We start from the raw sequence: 23,839 nt of genomic DNA, 5'->3' as shown, positions 1-23,839 counted from the left end.
CTTTTTAAATGAGACTAACTGTACATAGTAAAAGAATGGAATCGTTTGGACAAAAAGTGTACCGGAAATTATCCTTTTTGACCCAAACTCGTTTGACCCATTAGAAATAATATAGTTTTCGACTTCGTAATCTTATTTCATACACAGTTTTTACAGGAACAATTATTTTTAAGGTCAGCTCGACCCGCACCAGAACTTATCCATTTGCCCCGAACCCGTTTAATCCACCATTTCACACACAGTCACACACAATTTATTTATAAAGTTTTAATGCTTTCCAAGACCAAAAAAAACGCTCTAGGTCAACCCAACCCTTACAGGATTTATCTGTTTTGACCCAAGGCCAAACCCATTTATAAGATGATTTTTTTGGACAAATACTGTTTCAGGTCAACCCGACCCGCACCAGTTTTTTTATGTTTTGATCAGAACTTGTTTGACCAGTCAGTCTGTCACCCAACCTGCCCAGATGGAAACAAATATGACTTACGGGTGTTCCTCTAACAAGTGTGGATACATAGTTAGGCCCGACTCCATTGTGCATTCATCGATCCACCAGACGGAATTTTTTTCCCCTGCAAACTCTTCAATTTTCTTGCTTTCATCCTTTAAAGCATCAAGCGCGGGTAGTTCAACAAATGGCTTATCAATACTGTTAGGCGCGTCATCCAACCCAATAAGTTGTTCGTAAATGAACGCACCCCATGAAATAATCAAGTCCCTGATTGACGCACCATGTGGAAAGTTTTTACTCCCACTCATTGAACGAACCAGATTTCTCCCGACAAGTTGTTATCATTTAGAGACCTGAATTGCAAAAAAATATAAGACATCAACAACTCGCCGCAAAAATCCAAATCTTTAACTAAATGATTTAGGAGGTTACATCTAATAAAAATAGAATTTAGGTGACTTTCAAGTACGGTGTATGCGAGCAAAGCCGACCTCAAGCTCACCTGAGCTTGAGTTCTAGGTGTGGGCTCGACTCACTTAACTTAGCTTAATGGAGCTCGAACCCGAGGTGTATATCCAAATCTCACGCTCGGTTCGTTTATTATTTATTAACTTTTTATTTAGTAATTGTAAATCCTTTAGTTATTTTAGATATACACAATGTGTGTGGGTATATATAACTGCAAATGTGTTATACATAATATGTTCAGTTTAGACTCGCGAACCTAGCCGAGCTTGGTATATGAGGCTCGATTAAACAAGCTTATTTTGTAGGTTAACGTATGAAGCCCGGCTGGATTCAAGCTTTTAACGAACCGATCTCAAGTAGCTCACGGGCAGCTCAACCCGTTTGAAATATAAAGGACCAAAACTGACTGCATTACCCGTTAATAAGTCAAAACTGCCACCTCTATTCTAAGCAAACAAACAAAATGTTGGTGCACTTGTGTCTGTACTTTGTCTGTATTCGGTCTGTATATAAACGATGTTCTAAGTATGTAAGTTGACCAAGTCAACCATCCTCCGGTTTGACTTGGTCAAACAGTTAGAAAGTAGTTGTCTGTCTCGAAGGATAGCTCCTCGAAGGATACTGTTGATCCTTCGAGGTTCTCGAAAGATATGCTTCGATTGTTAGACCTCGAAGGATCATCCTTCGAGGTCATTGCTGATCATTCGAACATATTGTCATCGATAGATGATCCTTCGGACCATCTATCGGATCCTTCGGACATGACCTGCTGTGTATGGGTATTTATACCCATGCAGTGTGTTGTGTTAGACAGACACTTAGACAGATTCACACACCGAAAGAGAGAGTCTTCTTGAGAGCATTCTGTCCGGATCTCACACACACACTTTGAGAGTTTACATGTTAGATTTGTAAACATTGTGCTTGTAACCGAAACCTTCATTTGCATTAATACAAGTTGTGTTAATCGGTGAACCCGTGTGTGTTGTGTTTATACTTGCTTAATCCCGGTTTGCTCGCTAGCTTGGATTCCGCACTCGCTAGTGGGTTAGTATAACAAGGTTTGAGGTTCGTCATCCGACACAAGGGACCTACAAGTGGTATCAGAGCTTGGCTCTTTACCTTGTTTAAAACCGGGTTATTCGAGTTCTTGGTGTGTGTTTGAACACTTGGTTTAACACCCGTTTTTGTTGGTTTTTCTACACTTTTAAACTGGAAAACGTGTTTTAAACTTACCGAGAGTGTTCGTAAGTGGGTTGGGTAACTTAAAAACTTGTTTTTGAGTGTGTTGGTAATTTCCGGCCATATTCCGGTCAATATTCCGGTGACTGGTTTGAAGATAAGGTTTTCCTTTTTGGGTAAATTATCTTTGAAAATCTTGGTTGGTGAGAAAGTACAGCCTGCCATACCCTTTTGCCGAAAGTTGACCTTACCTACCCATCACCTTTTTCACCAACCTGTCACATCAACGTCAGTTGTGTCAGAATCTCTCGAAAGATATCTTTCGACATCGAAAGACCATCTTTCGATCAAGGAAGGCTCGAAAGATCATCATCCTTCGACCCATCCTTCGAAGTCTGAAACATATCTTTCGATAAAGGAATCTTTTCGAAAGTCAAGTGTCCGAAAGATAGGGATTTATCTCGAAAGATAAGGATCTTTCAAGTGTGAATCTTTCGAGATTTTGAATCTTTCGAAGCCAGTGCTCGAAAGTCAACAGTGATCTTTCGCACACTGTTGATCATTCGAACTAGTGTGATCTTTCGAAAGTCAGCCATACGAAAGATAAGGATATATACTCGAAAGATAAGGATCTTTCAAATAGTGAATCCTTCGAGCTTGTGAATCTTTCGAAACCATTGTTCGAGATACAACAGTGACCTTTCGAGTACTGTTGATCTTTCGAACAATAGTTGATCTTTCGATTGTGGTCAGTTTATTGTTAACTAGTTTATGTGATTTCAGATCTTTCGACCAGGATCCTTCGGCTGTGCGATCTTTCGGGTGGCCATCATCCTTCGTGACTTTGACTTAGAATTTATTTTTCTTGTCAAAGATGAATCCGAGTTGGTGGAATCCTGCTCCAGACAGTGGAAAATATACCAGTTCTGGTGTTACTCCTTCATGGTGGGGTACACCGGCTCCTGATAGTGGAAAGTATACGTGTACAAGTCTATCACCATCATGGGCCGAATCTCCAGTATCTACATCTTCACAAGTAAATGCTTTACCATCAAATCAATGGGCATTAGTAACCGGTCAAACTCCGAGTGTACAAAGTATCTTATTAAGCGAAAGCGAAACAGGAAGTTTGAATCGACCCCCAAAACTGATGAGTTTGAATGAATATCCAGGATGGGCTGAGAGGTTTAAAACATATGTTCTTGGTCAAAATACGGAACTGTGGATACGTTTCACCACAGATTTCGATCAAGCCATAGAGGTTGCTGCTTCAGAGACTGCGTCATTTGCTGATCTTCCCGAAGATAAAAAGAAAACGTATGATCTGGAAAAGAAAGCATACGCCATTCTCACCCAGGCTTTGAGCAAGGATATTTATCACCAGTTTGTCAGCTTCAAGACAACTAAGAAGTTGTGGGACGGGTTGAAAACAAGAGGAGTAGGAAATGAAGCAACACGTCAGTTGCGTCATGATCTACTCAAGAAAGAATTTGACTGCTTCGCTTGCATGGATAAGGAGTCTCTGGGAGACATGACAAGTCGTTTCTATCACCTGCTTACTGAGTTGAACAATTTTGGAGTTACAACAACTCAAGCAGAGGTGGTAAAGAAGTTTGCTGATGCCTTGCCTCCTCAATGGAATAGTTTCTTGGAAATCCTTAAGTATAACGGAGCGTTGACAACTACAAATATTAACGACTTCGTGCAGCTTTTGGAAAACAAGGATCAGGAGGAAACATTGAAGGCGAAGAGAGTTCCATTGCCACAGAATCCAGAAATGTATTATGGAACTTCCAGCTCTTCGTCTGCAAGAACTGGTTCACATGCTCCAATTCAAACGGCGTTTGTCACAAGCACAGATTGTTTTGGCAATCCAATACAAGTTCCTGTTAAGCCACCTCCCACCACAGACATGTATGGAAATCCAATAGAACCACCTCCTCCTCCTCCTGCTCAACAACAACGTGCATGTTATGGAGGAACATCATCTGCTGGTCAACAATCAAAGCCAAATACAGTACAGCTCGACACTTCAAGCTTCTCCAAAGTCAGTGTAGAAGTAGCCAAGGAACACATGGAGCTACTTAACACTATAGTGAGCGCGTACTGTGGGTTGATAGAAGGTCAGATTGGCAACATTAATCTGACACAGGAAGACTATCGGCAGATCGATAAAGAAGAGATGGACTTGATGGATATCAAGTGGGCCTTTGCAAGTGCTGTGAGAAGAGCAAAGGATTGGATGGAAAGTACTGGAAGAACCAGCTTGGAAAGTAAGAGAGACACCAAGTATGGGTTCGATAAACAAGCAGTAAGGTGCTTCAACTGTGGTGAACGGGGTCACTTCAAGAGGGAATGTGCAAAGCCAGCACAGCATGGAAACCAGAACCCCTTCAGAAACCAGGGCAACCAGCAGAACCAGAACAGAAATAGTGAACGTACGTTAGTGCCTGTCAACAATCAAGCCAACCGGGCACTTGTAGTTCAGATGGATGAAGGTTGTGACTGGTCAATCCAGTTTGGTGGTGATGCTCCTAATGGTACAGCTTGCTTTGCCCAAGTTGTGAAGGATGTAGTTAACACCAGTGGTGGAGAATCTTCCGCCAGTGGTGGTGAATCTTCTGAAGATGAAGACTCTTCTGGGTACAGCAGGAGTGTTGATGAAGACTCATCTAGGTCAGGCGATGAGAATATGGGTGAGACATCTGGTGTCTCAGTTGATGCTGATATTGATGAACGTTTGGATGAAGCTGCAGCACTAAGTGTTGGAAGATCTGTTCTGATGGATCAAGCTGCTTGTACTTCGTCGTCTCTCCATTCAGCCTTTATGGCTAATGTCGACAGTTCTTCAAGTCAGGTATGTGTCGATGAACCCATTGCTGTAAACTGTGATAACTGTGATAGCTTGCAGGCTAAATGTGCTGAGTTAGAGGCAAGCATGTCTGAGTTGCAAGCCAAACATGATGCTTTACAAGCTAGTTTGTTTGACTTGCAAGACAAACATGGTTCTTTGAATGCTGAGTGGTGTGCATTGCAAAGCAAACACGAGTGTCACACCCCCAAAATCCACCTGCGGAGTATCACCGCTTGGGAGCGTGACTGACCAGGATCAAGCCACCAATCATATTGAACATGTAATTAATATTAAGTAAAATAAATGTAAACCATCCATCCAATACGATAGGTGTTCAAAACATAACCATAGTTTCAGAGTGTAGCGGAAGCATAGTAAATAATCCAACAATAGTTAATAGTTTTAAATGTCATAATAGTTCAACGTAGAAACCACGATCCTTGTCCACAACGACCCGCTTCTCCAGTGCAAGCTCCAAGTACCTACCGATCTGCAAGGCATGTAACAGAATGATTAACAAACTAGTTGAGCGAGTTCACAGTAAGTAAGTGCGTAACAGTAAGTAACGGGTGGCTCTACTGGGCCAATAGTAAGTTATACAGGTGGGGGCTTCCCATGTTATGTGACCACTAGACTATTCGTATCAACTTCTCGTATCATCCCTGTTCTTCTTCCGAGAACAGTAGCGCGTATGGGGTGTACGTAGGTTTTACGTACGTATCCTTCACAACCGAGGATAGGAGACGCGGGGGTGTACGTGGGTTTCACGTACGTATCCTTTGTACCGAGGATAGAAGTAAGTAATGCGTACACGTAGGTTTTACGTGCGTGCCTGACATCCGAGGCAGTAATTGGCATATGACCACGTAGGTGTTATCCTAACCTACGGAACCGTCCTGACATCCGAGGACCATGATAGGTGATAGTCTAGGAAAAGCATTTGTACGTTCTAAGTCAATTGAAACCTTTAACCCATTCCCACGACCCGGGAATCCCATGCCTTAGTAGGAGTGTGAACTCACCTTGGTTTGCTCGGTATGTTATTGCTTCTAGGGTTTGCTAATCGTCTAATTCCGTTACACACGACCTAGGATGCGTTGTACATGATACGATGTAAGTGGTTGCATCAAATTAAGGTTTACAAGTCTATGATATCAAGCAATTGTGATCCGTGTGACATTTGTGCATAATTTGGTATGATAATGGTTGTTCGCACATACGGTATCATTCAGTATAGTATCATATAGTTTCTCATATAGGCTACTGAACTTGAATCACAAACACACAGTCTTTTCTAGTATAAGCAAAACTCAGGGCATGTAACGTCGCTATAATTCACATCATATATATCAAATCAACAATTCACACAGTTTATCAATAAACGTCATCTTGCATGCATATTAACCTAGACATCATGTATCAATACAGTTCGGATCCCTTATGTGATGTGAATATAAAAGTCAGGCATGATTATGTAGTCCAAAGTTCGGCCAAGGGTGAAATCATGTTACACAAACAAACTCAGACAAACTCACAACCATAAAACTCAGTCTACATAACCATTCAATAAATTCGGTCTACATAACCATTCAATAAATTCGGACCCCTGGGTGTGGCTTTAAAAAGTCGGACAAGGGGGAAACTCCCCTTTTAAACTCGGACATAGGTGGGGGGGTATGAGGTTTAAAACTCGGACCTTGTGAGCCTTTGAAACTCGGATCACACACATATATGGCATTAAACTCAGACATCATTTTCATGTGTATTAAACTCGGACTAGAGGGACCTTCAAGAAACTCGGACCATAACATGCCAAACAAGTTCGGACATCAGCATATAGCCTAAACTCGGACCTTGGGAACTCATTAAAGTCGGACAAGGGTGAGCATAACAAACTCGGTCTCCATTTATCTATTAAACTCGGATCAATGATGTTCATTAAACTCGGACCATTTTGATCCATTAAACTCGGACAAGGGTGATGTTCATGATATTCGGACCAAGTCCATTCATTATATTCGGAGTATATTACATTGTAACAAACTCGGGCCCAATGTCACTAGATTAAACTCGGGCTTGCTAGTGTGTTTAAACTCAGGCAAGTATATAAAGTGATTAAACTCGGACAAGTATGAACAGTTTAAACTCAGACTATTAATGGTTCACATAACTCAGGGAAACAATTCAATCGTTCACTCTTTGCATCATATCAGTTACGTTTTCTTTTTGATCAAACAATTTCCAAACCCTAATTCATATGTGATGACGGCAGGAGCATAACAATCATCAAATGCTAATCAACAACAACAATTACCACAATGATAACCTATCCAGCATGTATCTAATCATGTCATAATCTCAATTGTTCAAGATCAAATCACAGAATATCACATGCAATCATACTAGGGTTTTTCCATGAACACATACTCAAGAAATCTATAAACAATAATCAATTACCTTGTGATGATCCTAGAGAAATGTAGAATCAAAAGTGATGAATGCCTTGTGCCAATGATGGTGGTGATGATGATTGCTAGAGAGATGAATGTACGTGCTTTGGTTTTTGTGCCAAATGATTAGTGAAAGAGTTTAGGGTTATGTATTACTAGAATTCCACTAATTGACCTCTACATCCTCAAGTATTATATTTTACAATAGTGCACTATTCCAATTAATTACACAGTTTCACCACCAAGTTTACACATTTGACAAGTTTATCATAATTAACACATAGTCATGCACAATCACACAATACACTTCATTATACCAAAACGTAAACAATTCCATAGTAATCAATTGTGCAATTTAAACAGCTAAACAATATTTGAACGTGCAATAAATGCGAAATAAGAATCTTGGAAATTCGTGTTGTCACATTATCCCCAACTTAAAAGAAATTTCGTCCCGAAATTTGGTACGCACTCACTGAGGAAGCTAGGTAAGCTGTACTGTTCACTGGTTTACCTGGGGTGTCACATCATCCCCCCGTTGATTTGGAATTTCGTCCCGAAATTCAGTAGTAGTAGCTTCAGCCTCAGTAGTGGATGTATTGGTTTCGAATAACTGGGGGTGCTTTTCTTTCATTTGGTCTTCGCGTTCCCAGGTGTACTCTGGGCCACGTTGGGAGTTCCAACGAACTCGAACAAGAGGGATTCTCTTGTGTTTGAGGACCTTAACATCCCGGTCCGTGATTTCAATTGGTTCCTCGACAAACTGCAACCGCTCGTCGATAGTGAGTTCCTTAAAAGGAATGATGAGGGTTTCATCTTATAAGCACTTCTTTAAGTTCGACACATGAAAGACATTGTGAACTGCTCCGAGTTCAGCTGGTAAGTTCAACTTGTAGGCTACTTTGCCAATCTTTTCTAAGATTTCGAATGGTCCGACGTACCGCGGATTCAGTTTGCCCCGTTTGCCAAAACGAACCACACCCTTCCAGGGTGAGACTTTTAGTAAAACCCGGTCCCGGACCTGAAATTCCAATGGTCTCTTACGCTTATCCGCGTAGGCTTTCTGACGGTCGCGTGCTGCCGCCATGCGTTGTCGTATCTGTGCAATCTTTTCTGTGGCGTCCACTACAATCTCTGGACCCGTAATTTGACTATCCCCCACCTCTGCCCAACAGAGAGGTGACCGGCATTTACGTCCGTACAATGCCTCGAATGGAGCGGCTTGAATGCTGGTATGGTAACTGTTATTGTACGAAAACTCCACCAATGGGAGGTGTTTTTCCCAGCCGTTGCCGAAATCGATAACGCATGCCCTAAGCATGTCTTCAAGTGTTTGAATCGTTCGCTCAGACTGCCCATCCGTCTGAGGATGATATGCTGTGCTCATGTCTAAACGTGAGCCGAAAGATTTATGCATTGCTTGCCATAGCTCTGACGTGAATCGTGCATCGCGATCCGAAATAATAGAGGTGGGCACTCCGTGCCTCGAAACAACTTCTTTAAGATAGACGTCTGCGAGAGTGGAGAACTTGTCCGTTTCCTTAATCGGCAGGAAGTGTGCAGACTTGGTGAGTCGATCAACTATGACCCATATTGTATCATTCCCACGCTGAGATCTAGGTAAACCTGTAACAAAATCCATGGAAATTTCTTCCCATTTCCATTGCGGTATCTTAGGCTGCTGAAGTAGACCAGCTGGTTTCTGATATTCAACCTTGACTCTCGCACAGGTTAAGCATTTTCCAACGTACGTAGCGATGTGGGCCTTCATACTAGGCCACCAATAAGTAGTACTGATGTCGTGGTACATTTTATCCGACCCTGGATGTACCGAATAGCGAGACTTGTGAGCTTCATCCATTACAAGTTCGCGTAGACCGCCATAAAGTGGGACCCAAATACGTCCTGTCACATAGTAGGCGTCGTCTTCGCTTTGTTCTAATCGTTGCCGTGATCCGCGTAAGGCTTCAGCCTTGACGTTTTCGGGCTTCAGTGCTTCTGTCTGAGCAGCTCGTATCTGTGCAGGAAGGCTAGACTGAATCGTAAGCTGTAGCGCTCGCACGCGCCGAGGTAAAGTGTCCTTTCGACTGAGGGCATCAGCCACAACATTGGCTTTGCCTGGATGGTACTTGATGGCGCATTCGTAGTCGTTAAGTAACTCGACCCATCGTCGTTGACGCATGTTCAAATCCTTCTGCTTAAGGATATGCTCGAGACTCCTGTGATCGGTGTAAATCGTGCACCTGGTACCGTACAGGTAGTGTCGCCATATCTTAAGCGCGAAAACAACAGCTCCCAGCTCTAGATCGTGCGTCGTGTAGTTTCGTTCGTGAACCTTGAGTTGCCGAGAAGCGTAGGCTATCACTTTATCCCGCTGCATCAATACGCAACCAAGCCCTTGTATCGATGCGTCACAATAGACTACAAAATCGTCCGTGCCCTCTGGCAATGAGAGAATAGGTGCACTGTAAAGCCTATCCTTTAGGTACTGGAAAGCGGTTTCCTGGGGATCTCCCCAACGGTAGGTGGCACCCTTCTGTGTCAGTAGTGCAAGTGGCTGCGCGATCTTCGAAAAGTCTTTAATAAATCGTCTGTAGTACCCCGCCAAACCCAATATTTGGCGTATTTCTGTCGGTGTGCGCGGTGCAGGCCAGTTCCTGATCGAATCTACCTTGGATGGATCAACATGGATCCCATCCCTGTTCACCACATGGCCTAAGAAGTGGACTTCATGAAGCCAGAAGTCGCATTTTGAAAACTTGGCGTACAATTGTTCCTTTCGAAGAGGTTCCAAGATAAGACGTAAGTGCTGCTCGTGTTCCTCCTGACTCTTGGAGTAGATCAGAATGGCGTCGATGAAGGCAATGACGAACTTGTCAAGGTAGGTTTTGCACACCCTGTTCATAAGATCCATGAAAAACTGCAGGCGAGCTCTGAAAGCTGTCTTGGAGACGTCCTCATCCCGGACTCTCAGCTGATGATAATCAGCCTGTAGATCAACCTTGGAGTAGTAACTCGACCCTTACAACTGGGCGAATAAGTCGTCAATGCGTGGAAGAGGATAACGGTTCTTCACTGTGATCTTGTTCAGTTCACGGTAATCAATTTCACATCCTGAAGGTGCCATCCTTCTTTTTCACAGATAATTGGTATCCAAGAGTTCTTGTAGTTGCGTCAATAGTTCTTCCGATTCTGATGGAGCTAAGCGATACGGTGCTCGAGCTATGGGTGCTGCTTCTGGAGCGAGCTCGATTTGAAATTCGACCTGACGATGAGGCGGTAGACCAGGTAAATCTTTAGGAAACACCTGAGGAAAGTCGCGTACAGCTGGATGGTCTTCCAACTTCTTTTCTTTGCATGGGATTTCTGCTTGCTGTTGCTGCTGGCGATTCCGATTTGCAGGCCGTGGACTCCTGAATCCTTAGCTTCATGGCCCATCTTGAGACACCTCTGGAAACGTCCCTCGTTGCACTAACCACCGTGGTGTCTGTTGCATTAGTTACACATTGGGTGAATTCCCCGATATCCACCCTGCCCCTGACCACCAGAAGTTGGCTGACTCGGCTCTGGTGATCACTATTCTTGCGCTGCTGCTGTGCTTGAGACTGAACGGTAGCTGAACCCTTGCTGGAATACCCATCCCATTTCCGCTTGTTGTCACTAGGAGTAGCGGGAGTAGCAGGAGTGGTAGCGGTAGTAATAGCGCTGATACAACTAGGCAGCCTGTTCTGTTCCACTGCCTGATCCGTGAGGCGATAAGCAAGACACTGAATGTCTTGAATGTTGTCGAGGTTAGCCGATGTAGCATAGCTCTGAATTTCTGAGGCTAGAACCTTGTGATACAATTCGATATGCTTGCTTGGAGGGTCCACCATGGTTGGACACAAGATGGCCAGTTCGTCCGACCGTTTCGTATATGCATCAACTTCTGACCCCGTCATTTTCAAATGGTAAAGCTCCACTTCCAACTTGTGGATGTCATCATGCGTGCAGTATTCCCTTTCAATGCGTTCTTTGAATTCGTTCCAGGGGGTGGCGTTAGCAGCTGCCAACCCTAGTATCTGTACTTGCGCGTTCCACTAGGTTAGCGCGATTCCTTCCAAGGTACCAGTGGCGTACTTGACCCTACGAGCCTCAGGGAATTCGCACATCTCGAATACTGACTCGAGCTTCCCAAACCAGTGGGGTAGTCCCACTGCTCCTTCCGTGCCACTGAATGTGCCTGGACGACAGTCCATGATGTTCTTGAATGTGCAGACAGGTTGCTGTGCGTTCTGACTCGTTGCGCGAGAAAGATAGGTCAAGGTTAAGCGCGAGAGTTGGGTCACGAGAGTAGGATCTAACATCCTAGGATAGATCTGTAATAGCAGGTTATACCTCCTGCTTGTGCGGCTGCAAGCGCCGCAGCAACTTGTTTGTTAATAAGAGCCGCCAACTGGGCTTGAGTCATGTCAACACGTCCAGACATGATCGAACGGCAAAGGTAGCATAAGTATGAATGGTTCGCGAGTAGGGCGATGACAGAAAAGTGTAGGCACATAGGTGTTCTTAAGCAGTAACAAGTAGTGAGCAAAGTAATGTAAGCATACTTCGAGCAAAGTTCTATGCAGTTCTAGTAAGCAGGTAATAAACATAAACCTTATTACCTAGTATGTCGAGTCTTGCACGTGGAGCGAAGCGTCGTTGTGGATCGTTTGAGAGCACTGTTCTGGTTATAGTCTGGTTTTAATAAAAACGTTTTCCCATATTAAAACCAAGTTCTCTATAACCAATGGCTCTGATACCAATCTGTCACACCCCCAAAATCCACCTGCGGAGTATCACCGCTTGGGAGCGTGACTGACCAGGATCAAGCCACCAATCATATTGAACATGTAATTAATATTAAGTAAAATAAATGTAAACCATCCATCCAATACGATAGGTGTTCAAAACATAACCATAGTTTCAGAGTGTAGCGGAAGCATAGTAAATAATCCAACAATAGTTAATAGTTTTAAATGTCATAATAGTTCAACGTAGAAACCACGATCCTTGTCCACAACGACCCGCTTCTCCAGTGCAAGCTCCAAGTACCTAACGATCTGCAAGGCATGTAACAGAATGATCAACAAACTAGTTGAGCGAGTTCACAGTAAGTAAGTGCGTAACAGTAAGTAACGGGTGGCTCTACTGGGCCAATAGTAAGTTATACAGGTGGGGGCTTCCCATGTTATGTGACCACTAGACTATTCGTATCAACTTCTCGTATCATCCCTGTTCTTCTTCCGAGAACAGTAGCGCGTATGGGGTGTACGTAGGTTTTACGTACGTATCCTTCACAACCGAGGATAGGAGACGCGGGGGTGTACGTGGGTTTCACGTACGTATCCTTTGTACTGAGGATAGAAGTAAGTAATGCGTACACGTAGGTTTTACGTGCGTGCCTGACATCCGAGGCAGTAATTGGCATATGACCACGTAGGTGTTATCCTAACCTACGGAATCGTCCTGACATCCGAGGACCATGATAGGTGATAGTCTAGGAAAAGCATTTGTACGTTCTAAGTCAATTGAAACCTTTAACCCATTCCCACGACCCGGGAATCCCATGCCTTAGTAGGAGTGTGAACTCACCTTGGTTTGCTCGGTATGTTATTGCTTCTAGGGTTTGCTAATCGTCTAATTCCGTTACACACGACCTAGGATGCGTTGTACATGATACGATGTAAGTGGTTGCATCAAATTAAGGTTTACAAGTCTATGATATCAAGCAATTGTGATCCGTGTGACATTTGTGCATAATTTGGTATGATAATGGTTGTTCGCACATACGGTATCATTCAGTATAGTATCATATAGTTTCTCATATAGGCTACTGAACTTGAATCACAAACACACAGTCTTTTCTAGTATAAGCAAAACTCAGGGCATGTAACGTCGCTATAATTCACATCATATATATCAAATCAACAATTCACACAGTTTATCAATAAACGTCATCTTGCATGCATATTAACCTAGACATCATGTATCAATACAGTTCGGATCCCTTATGTGATGTGAATATAAAAGTCAGGCATGATTATGTAGTCCAAAGTTCGGCCAAGGGTGAAATCATGTTACACAAACAAACTCAGACAAACTCACAACCATAAAACTCAGTCTACATAACCATTCAATAAATTCGGTCTACATAACCATTCAATAAATTCGGACCCCTGGGTGTGGCTTTAAAAAGTCGGACAAGGGGGAAACTCCCCTTTTAAACTCGGACATAGGTGGGGGGGTATGAGGTTTAAAACTCGGACCTTGTGAGCCTTTGAAACTCGGATCACACACATATATGGCATTAAACTCAGACATCATTTTCATGTGTATTAAACTCGGACTAGAGGGACCTTCAAGAAACTCGGACCATAACATGCCAAACAAGTTCGGACATCAGCATATAGCCTAAACTCGGACCTTGGGAACTCATTAAAGTCGGACAAGGGTGAGCATAACAAACTCGGTCTCCATTTATCTATTAAACTCGGATCAATGATGTTCATTAAACTCGGACCATTTTGATCCATTAAACTCGGACAAGGGTGATGTTCATGATATTCGGACCAAGTCCATTCATTATATTCGGAGTATATTACATTGTAACAAACTCGGGCCCAATGTCACTAGATTAAACTCGGGCTTGCTAGTGTGTTTAAACTCAGGCAAGTATATAAAGTGATTAAACTCGGACAAGTATGAACAGTTTAAACTCAGACTATTAATGGTTCACATAACTCAGGGAAACAATTCAATCGTTCACTCTTTGCATCATATCAGTTACGTTTTCTTTTTGATCAAACAATTTCCAAACCCTAATTCATATGTGATGACGGCAGGAGCATAACAATCATCAAATGCTAATCAACAACAACAATTACCACAATGATAACCTATCCAGCATGTATCTAATCATGTCATAATCTCAATTGTTCAAGATCAAATCACAGAATATCACATGCAATCATACTAGGGTTTTTCCATGAACACATACTCAAGAAATCTATAAACAATAATCAATTACCTTGTGATGATCCTAGAGAAATGTAGAATCAAAAGTGATGAATGCCTTGTGCCAATGATGGTGGTGATGATGATTGCTAGAGAGATGAATGTACGTGCTTTGGTTTTTGTGCCAAATGATTAGTGAAAGAGTTTAGGGTTATGTATTACTAGAATTCCACTAATTGACCTCTACATCCTCAAGTATTATATTTTACAATAGTGCACTATTCCAATTAATTACACAGTTTCACCACCAAGTTTACACATTTGACAAGTTTATCATAATTAACACATAGTCATGCACAATCACACAATACACTTCATTATACCAAAACGTAAACAATTCCATAGTAATCAATTGTGCAATTTAAACAGCTAAACAATATTTGAACGTGCAATAAATGCGAAATAAGAATCTTGGAAATTCGAGTTGTCACAACGAGGCTTTGCAAGAAAAATATGATGTGACATTCATCCACAATCAGAAGTTGACTGTGGATCTTTCAAAATGCACAGAAGCCAATATGTTTTATGAAAACCATGAAAAAGAATTTAAGTCAATGATTGAGACATTAAAGAAAGATAAAACTGAATTGACTAAAATGGTTTCCAGAAAACAAACGGACATTAATTTGTATATATCTCGCCTTGAGATGATGCAAAAGGAAATGGCTTGTGTCAAAACTGAAAGTGATGCGATCCAGCTTAAGCTAGACAGTTATTTGAGCTCTAGCTATGTGTTGGATCACATCATTGACGTTCAGAAAGAAAAACGGGATGTCACATGCATAGGATACAAAAAATGTCCACCACCAGTCAGACACAATTATGATGCCATGCCTGATGAGGAGGATAGAGTGTTCTTCGAACCATCTGTTCCTCTTGATGTGAAGGAGTTTGCAGCAGGACTCGGATACCAGAAAGAAGTATCCTCAGATTCAAATGTGTCAGCAGATACATCTGTAACTGCTGAACAGAAACAGGATCCTCCAGTTGAGGTTGAGGATGCTGATTCTTCAGATGATGAATCTGATGATGCTGTTCCAGCAAAGTCTGATGCGGTAGTCAAAAATGAGGACATACCTCTTGAGAATCACATTCTATGTGATCCCCCTGCCACACCCGCTAAGACTGTTGCAACTGAGTCCTCGTCTGAGAAGGAGTCGGAGAGTGTGACCTTGCTGTACACTTTGGTTGGTGATGATAAAATTTACTCAGACAAAGATTTTCCTATTAAGAACGTTAATCAATCCTTAATCGATAAAGTCTTTGAAAATTCGACAAGTAAGTTTTTGGGGAAGAAAGGACCACATGTTATAGTTACACAGTGTCCTCCAATCCCAAGGGCTGAAGTTCGAAAACAATTTGGCAACAAGAAATTACCAGCAATGCCAAAACAGCAAAATCACACCAAGCCCAAAGGAAAGGCACCGGCTCAAGTCCAGAAGAAGCCGAATCAAAAGAAGAAGAAAAATGTTAACTTTGTGAAATCGACGGGAACGGACAAAATTGAAACGTTTGAAAATAAATCTAACTTAGATTTTGTCAAGAAAGCTACTGTTTTGAAAAGAAATGAACAAAACAGTTCACAGCCTAGTACCTCGGGTTCACAAAGTTCAACATCATCGGCTAAGAGAACACATGATTCTTCGAGGTATGTTGAACGAAGATCATGTTTTGAGTGTGGAACCATTGGGCATATAATTCGAAATTGCCCTTATCTTCATAAGCAAAAAGGAAAGGTTGATGATCCCCGTGGCAAGACTGACCGTAAGCCATCTGTTTCCACAAAACAAGATCCCCGACTTGTAAAAGAAAGGGAGAAGAAGCAGAAACGCCAACAGGTCAAAAGGATTGAAAAAGCAATTAAAACCGATGTGGTTCAAAAACAATCTGTTTCTGTAAAATCAACAAATTCAAAAACTTCAAACTGTAATGAAGTTAAAATTTTAAAGAATGACACTGATAAAACAAAACAGACATGGAAACCTAAATCGGTTACTGAATCAGGGGGACCATCACAATTTACAAACCATCAAAGACAAGAAGTTATTGTCATTGATGAAAATGGAAGACCCAAGACCACAATGGCTTGGGTCCCTCTCTCCAACTAATCTCTGAATGAGTGTGCAGGAAGTTCCAGGAGGAACTATTGATAGTCTTAGGATTGTTGATAGTGGGATGTCCTTGCACAAGATAGGCGACAGAAGAAATTGTTGCCTTTGATGGAGAGAGAGGAAAGAAAAGAAAATGTGGCTGAATGAAGTTGCAAAATTCGACCAAATGAAGAACGTGCCGAAAATTTGGTCATTCTGGTTTTGATCGGGTCCTCAGGAACGAATGAAGTGAAATGTGTGCCGATGCCTTTGCATGGATTGAACATCCGCACACCATTTCTGAAAGAGAAAGTCAAAGACCTTCGCTGGTACAATGTGGAAGACCAGCCGGACCCGGAGGTTTATGATTTTGTTGCTGACAAGAGACTTTTCAGTAGTTGCAAATTCGACTTTGAAGTCCACACCGGATGGATATCCAGTTGGGAGAGTGCTTAGATTCCTTGCAATGCACGGAACAGTTGCAGGATACGCCTTTAAATCCTTAATCTCTCCTATACTTGTCGTTATTTAAGCTACTTTGTGAATTATTATTATCTCGAACAGCACTCTTTGACCTGACACGTTGATCTCGGATATCACCTCACACGTGATTGTTTCAATATGAAACTCATCAATGTTGTCATGGTCCGCACCGCTTACCGACATGCCAACTCATTTTTCCAAAATTTGTTAAATCTTTTCTGATAAAACTTAATTTTGGTAAACGGCATTAAGGTCAAGCACAAGAGTAAACCAACATCGGAAAATCATTTTTGTAAATATCTTTGTGTGTTTTTAAATTTATCTTAGTTTATTGATTTTAGGGGGAGTAAATCCAAAAATCAGAAAATCCAAAAACATCGAAAAATTTCAAAAACAAACAAAAACAATAGAAAAACAAAAATGAGTTTCCTGGCGAGCAAAAGAGAAAATGATAGTACATCAGTGGTCTATCCAAACCTCTTTAAACCTTAAATGAAAAACGATAAGCAGCTCTATATAAGATGTATCGGTAGGCTCACAATCATTTTAAAATGTGCAGGGTGATATAAATCTTAATCGACTGAAGATCAGGTGGGAACCATTCATTGGCATATGGTCTTAGTACCGAAATTTCGTTTGATAGATTGCCGAGGTTCTGAGATATTCGGTCTTTATGCTGCTTATCATCTGGGTATCATGGTTGTATCTTTTACCAAAAAATAACGGGGACGCAAGTCTAGATCTTCCATGATACTATACATACGTGTACATATTACATACTGCATTCGACCTCAATAAGTGATAAACAATCACATGTCCATATCAAATAAGTGATAAAATATCACATTTATCCGGGTGTCAAGTTCGTCTCTCTGCTGTACGGAAGTACTGACCTGTTCACGGACTTGCACCTGTGCCCTCATGCATACGAAAATCAAGTTCCTCATCAATAAGTGATTATATCACATAGGGCTTGTTTTCAAATCAAAATAAGTGAGTATCTCACAATTTATACGGTCAAACAGATGATAATCGGTATACTCACCGGTAAGATGAACTCTCGTGCATACCTTGATACGGGAATGTGTCGTGATGTGGATGAACACCGGTCGGTAAGTATAAATCATACCTTAACGTATCCCCTCGCCATGATTACATCTGATAAGTTGAGCTTAAGTGGACAACAATACCGATAATTGTTATAGGATGCTTATCTTAATGTTAACTAACTGAACAACAAGAGTGTTTTGGCATGACCGTACACTGATATGATTCTCTTACCCTCGAAACTCGCAAAAAGAATGTCTGTAAATATTTATTTACTGCTTAACTTTTATTGTTTTTCTTTTAAACAGTTTCGTCGTTTGGTGCATATCAGCACGACATTAGCGGTGATGTCGTTTGATAACACTCAAAGGATTTTAAATTGTTGTCTTTTAATTTCAAAAATACCAAAAAGATTTTAGGTGTGTTTTAATATAAACTTTATAAAAGCCAAAAAGATTTTCTTTCTACTTTATTTTCGATCATACGATGTTGGAGCTCGAGTCTTCGTTACCTGAAACCTGAACGAAAACAGAATTGACTAAATCTTCATAAACGGTCGAAATTTTTGCATGTTTTGAAAGTTAAAGACTAAAATTGACAAATTTATTAAACTTTCAAACTGTCAGACGGTGTTTGATTGTGACATGGTCATTCGTGTGTCATTTGCTTATACTACGTTTCAAGCAGTTGTTCTCATTACGCGTTTAGATTTCTTGCATGTGCAGATTCTAAAGGCTAGGAGAACATGGTCGATGACAAGCTTTGGAATGAAGACACGACGAGAAGGCGCTCAAAAGATGAAGATGATCGAGTTGCCGCTGGCCATCATCAACACCACAAGGATCTCACTTCATAAAGATCAAGTCATTCACGAGCATAACTCAGGGGGAGCTTATGTTAAGGGGGAGTTTGTCAACACACTTCCTACATGATACGGGTAGTTTGTTGATACACTCTCTGCTTTCAAGACGTGAAGACTTTGAAGATCCTCCGACAATGAAGACTTGAAAGGACATCAGAGTTTTGAGAACTCGAAGACCAAGGACCGTCGAAGTTCGAGACGAGTCTACAATTATAGAAGATAAAGACAAAGCTACAGCCAAGGGGGAGTTTGTTGGTGCACTTGTGTCTGTACTTTGTCTGTATTCGGTCTGTATATAAACGATGTTCTAAGTATGTAAGTTGACCAAGTCAACCATCCTTCGGTTTGACTTGGTCAAACAGTTAGAAAGTAGTTGTCTGTCTCGAAGGATAGCTCCTCGAAGGATACTGTTGATCCTTCGAGGTTCTCGAAAGATATGCTTCGATTGTTAGACCTCGAAGGATCATCCTTCGAGGTCATTGCTGATCATTCGAACATATTGTCATCGATAGATGATCCTTCGGACCATCTATCGGATCCTTCGGACATGACCTGCTGTGTATGGGTATTTATACCCATGCAGTGTGTTGTGTTAGACAAACACTTAGACAGATTCACACACCGAAAGAGAGAGTCTTCTTGAGAGCATTCTGTCCGGATCTCACACACACACTTTGAGAGTTTACATGTTAGATTTGTAAACATTGTGCTTGTAACCGAAACCTTCATTTGCATTAATACAAGTTGTGTTAATCGGTGAACCCGTGTGTGTTGTGTTTATACTTGCTTAATCCCGGTTTGCTCGCTAGCTTGGATTCCGCACTCGCTAGTGGGTTAGTATAACAAGGTTTGAGGTTCGTCATCCGACACAAGGGACCTACACAAAAGGTATAACTTACAAGGAAGACAATAGGGTTAAAGAGGATAAAGTATTTAGTAGGGTTCCAGTGAAGTTATTATCTGCCAGAAAACTTCAAGGATAAAGATTATCATATATTTAGCATATGTAGCCATTATAAAAGAAAAGGTTAAAAAAACAATCTAGTAGACTGCAGTTATCATGATTTTTTTGGTAAGTGTTATATTAGAGAAATAAAGTTGTTATTTATCGTTTAACTGATTCTTAATTATTGTAAAAGCCCTTGAATCTTGGGGCTCATAAATTCATGAGTTTAATAAGTCTTTTTTTTTAATTGGCACAACTTACCAAAAAAAGAAGCAGTAATACGGGCTCAGTCTTCCAAATCGATACACGATTACGCCTTTCACCAGCGGTTGCTTCATCCCAACCAACCTACTCCAGACGAGCACAAAATGATTACCGTGGTCAACACTTCAGTTGAGCAAAAAAAAACATGAGTAATGTGTTATGTATATACCTGTAGGTTATGCCATTGCGGGAGGTTCTCCCGTCTCACACCATCCAGGTCACTGTGCCAATATTCGTACCATATACCTGCATAATTTCATTAGTAACTAATAACAGTTGTGTACATTGTTAGCAGATATTGATGTTCAATGGACCAATAGCAACATGAATACAAGTATACAACCATAAAAAATCGTTACCATCGGCATCTCTTCCGTACATATTCTCAAGCAAAAATGACGGCATTCCACAATCAGAATTTACTACAAAATCATTATTAGATATTAGTAAGATTGTACAGTTAAGAATTTACTAAAATTCATCCCAAATCAATCTTATGATTTATAAAAACAAATAGTCCACAAATTTACATCAATGGAGAGTCTATCGACCTCTTGAAAGTCAATCAACCCTACTCATTTTGTAATTCTGTGTTCTCAGGTCCTATAATCGTTCATTGTGTCTATCATCAACTCTAATTAATCAATTGATAGTGGAATTTAATAAGCATTTTGTAAAAAAAAAAGATACGTTTTAGAGGGTATAATAACCACGTCATACAGATTAAAGGACCATGATATTTAAAATACAGGCGAAAAGAGATCACGGTTTTGATAAATCTTACGATTAAACGGAAAAAATACCAGTAACCTGAGTTAGAACTGACACACAGAAAGCATACCTCTGGATATACGACCTACATAATCTGTTCGGATTCACTGTAAAATCATCTGCAATTTTAGTTACTTAGTAACATGACAAACTCAACATAAAAAAAATGTTTTCTAGAGGATAATGAAGTAATTAGGGATCCAACTTCCAAAGGATAACAACAATAATCATCTAATCCTGCATAATCTACAAATCAATCCGAGATTTGTACGTACAAATACAACCATAACCTCCAATTTCATCGATGATATTGATAACATAAAACCTCCAATTTCATCGATGCTAACATAAAGCGATAAAGACCAGTCAATCCTTCTAAATAAACTCTTTGAGAATGGTCGTATAATCACAAAAATAATAATCAATTCGATAAAAATTCATCAAAGATGATCAATTTAAAGAGGGGAATTTGTGTAGTTACCTGAGCCGATTAATAACCAGCAGCGATGGGAAATCAGTGACGATTAATGTTGGGAAAAAGGAGAGAATCCGGCCGAGTGTCTTGCGTAATTCAGAGGTTGTTGTGTTCCATTGTCAAGGATTGCAGACTTCTTAACAGAGAGTGGAGTGGTTACGGCATTCAACATGGTTGTTTATGCCATTCAATGCCTTGAAAGGGTAAAGGGAAGTTGAAGCACGTTGGTTGATAACACGACGCTTCAACTACAACATTCACTCAGATATTAACATTCGCATTCAAAAGCTCAGGGAATCCGTATAATTGCAGGGACGGTTTCAATCATAAACCTAATTGATTTTACATATAATTGCAGGGACGGTTTGAATCATCAATTGGCCACTGACATTGAATTGGGGGCAAATTTGGGAGAAAGGATGGAAGATTTGGGTAAGAAGTCGTGATGTTTGATCTGCCGTCTTAAAATTTTGCTGGAGATTACCATTGTATCCATATGAGACGTATTTATATAGTATATAGATATGCTGAGATAGGAGTAATACTTCACTACTTAATACATTAATACATTAAGGATCAAATTTAGAAATGCCAACTTTGTATTATCTATTATAATTCTTTAAATAAATAAATATGATAAATTAAGAATCAAGTCCTAATATTTTGCAACCAAAATGATTCAACCCGTCAGTTAAAAATAAAATTGTTCTAGAAAAATCCAGAAAGTTTATATTTTGATTAAATTTATTTCTTTTTGTAATTTACCCTTTTTGTTCCAAAATATTATGTTCAATAAATTTATTACTATTGTTAATATAAAAATATGAATAAAGTTATGGGAATAAACATCCATCAGTCATAAAATTGGATTTTTAGAAACAATTTAGTAGTATATTACAGGGAATTTGAAATTTTATACGTATGCATATACCGGACAAAATTTCTTATATACAATATAATCAAATATCTTCTGTAGAAAAACAAGCTTTTATATAGCAGAAGAAACAAACCTACATGTTTACTCAGAATCTATTCTTATAATTTCTTAATCCATACCCGCGTGTAACCCAAAAGAAACCCTAAGGATACCCGTACTAGTACCAAATCCAAAAACAATGGTAGGACCAATAACTAGGAATCTCAAGATTTCCTATAAGACCCTTATTTCCAGCCATAGTCATAGCCATAAATTTCCACCCTACATCCTGAATACCTATCCAGCCATGAGCTCTGAAAATATAAGTTGAGTTGAGACCATTATTAGTAAGAAACATGCAACTGCGACGAAAGGAAACAGCACATAATATATATATATATATGTTAACGTACAGTACGGCTTAACGTACATCACGTACGACAGGTAATTACGCACGTTCAGTTTAAAATCACGCACGTTATAACCCAAAAATCCAAAATCACGCATGTTGAAACACAATAATCACGCTTATTAAGTTGATCGAGTTTTTCTGAAAAAAAAAGTGTTTTCAATTTATATAAACTTGAATGAGTTTTTTTTAAATAAATATGTTATTGTTGAGGTTGGTTGTGTTTGAAGAACATAACGATTATAAATTTTGAATTATTTTTTATATTTCATATTATTTCTTACATCACACATAATAAGTATAAAGTTGGATATGAATACATACAACCCTAATATAAACTATACATACAAAATTAAAAAAAAATATAAGATTGCTCATTTTAATTGATGCGTTCACGAAGTAAGAATTTTGTTTTTGAATTCAAAAGAATTAGTATATTTTATTTTCAAATTAATATTTTCTTATTTTAAAAAGTGTTATCAAAGTAGAAGATGGAATGAAAATTAGTTCATGATCTAAGATTATATATATCAAACATATATAAGTATGTATATCTTATTTATATATATGTTTAACATTTGTGAAAACGATAATAAAAAATTATAAATATGATGAGGTTTTAAACTTTTTGTTACGTTTAATAGTGATGGATGTATAAATTTTTTATTATCCCATCTTCTTTTGATAAGTATGTCTTTATTTATTAAAGTAGAGATATCATATTAAAGTATAGTTAAGTAGATAACTAATATTAATTATTAAAAATTAAGAATATTGAAGAGATATAATCATGAATTTAAGATTATTTTAATATATATATATATATACATTAAATCCAATCATTTAATAGTTTTTATATTAATTTCCTTATTATTTATTATGATTGAGGTAACATAGTAAATTGCCATATGGCATTTTGGTGAAATAATGTTTATAAGAGAATGCCATGTGGCATTAAAGGAATTCTTTTATTAGTATTAGATTAATCACGCATGTTATAGAACAAATCACGCGCGTTGTCATACGTGAAGTACGTTAAGCCGTAATGTACGATATACTTTTTCTATATTTATATATAATGAAAATTCTTTGGATAAAAGTACTTTCCTTATATTTTGATACAATATATA

The 23,839-nt window shown here is 39.7% G+C and overlaps 1 long non-coding RNA gene across 1 annotated transcript; it reads right to left on the bottom strand.

Moving 5' to 3' along the window:
• Positions 1-468: 468 nt before the first annotated feature.
• On the bottom strand, positions 469-20,515 carry LOC110882141. Its single transcript, XR_004868956.1, has 4 exons — positions 20,498-20,515; positions 20,308-20,384; positions 20,136-20,222; positions 469-807 (listed from the first exon to the last, which is right to left on the bottom strand). It is a non-coding gene; the product is annotated as an uncharacterized LOC110882141 (long non-coding RNA).
• Positions 20,516-23,839: the final 3,324 nt, after the last annotated feature.

Source organism: Helianthus annuus, chromosome 10 (assembly GCF_002127325.2).
Source record: "Helianthus annuus cultivar XRQ/B chromosome 10, HanXRQr2.0-SUNRISE, whole genome shotgun sequence".
In the NCBI taxonomy this organism is placed as follows: domain Eukaryota; kingdom Viridiplantae; phylum Streptophyta; class Magnoliopsida; order Asterales; family Asteraceae; genus Helianthus; species Helianthus annuus.
The sequence above is the reverse complement of the archived record's forward strand: the minus strand, read 5'-3'. Positions and strand labels throughout refer to the sequence as shown.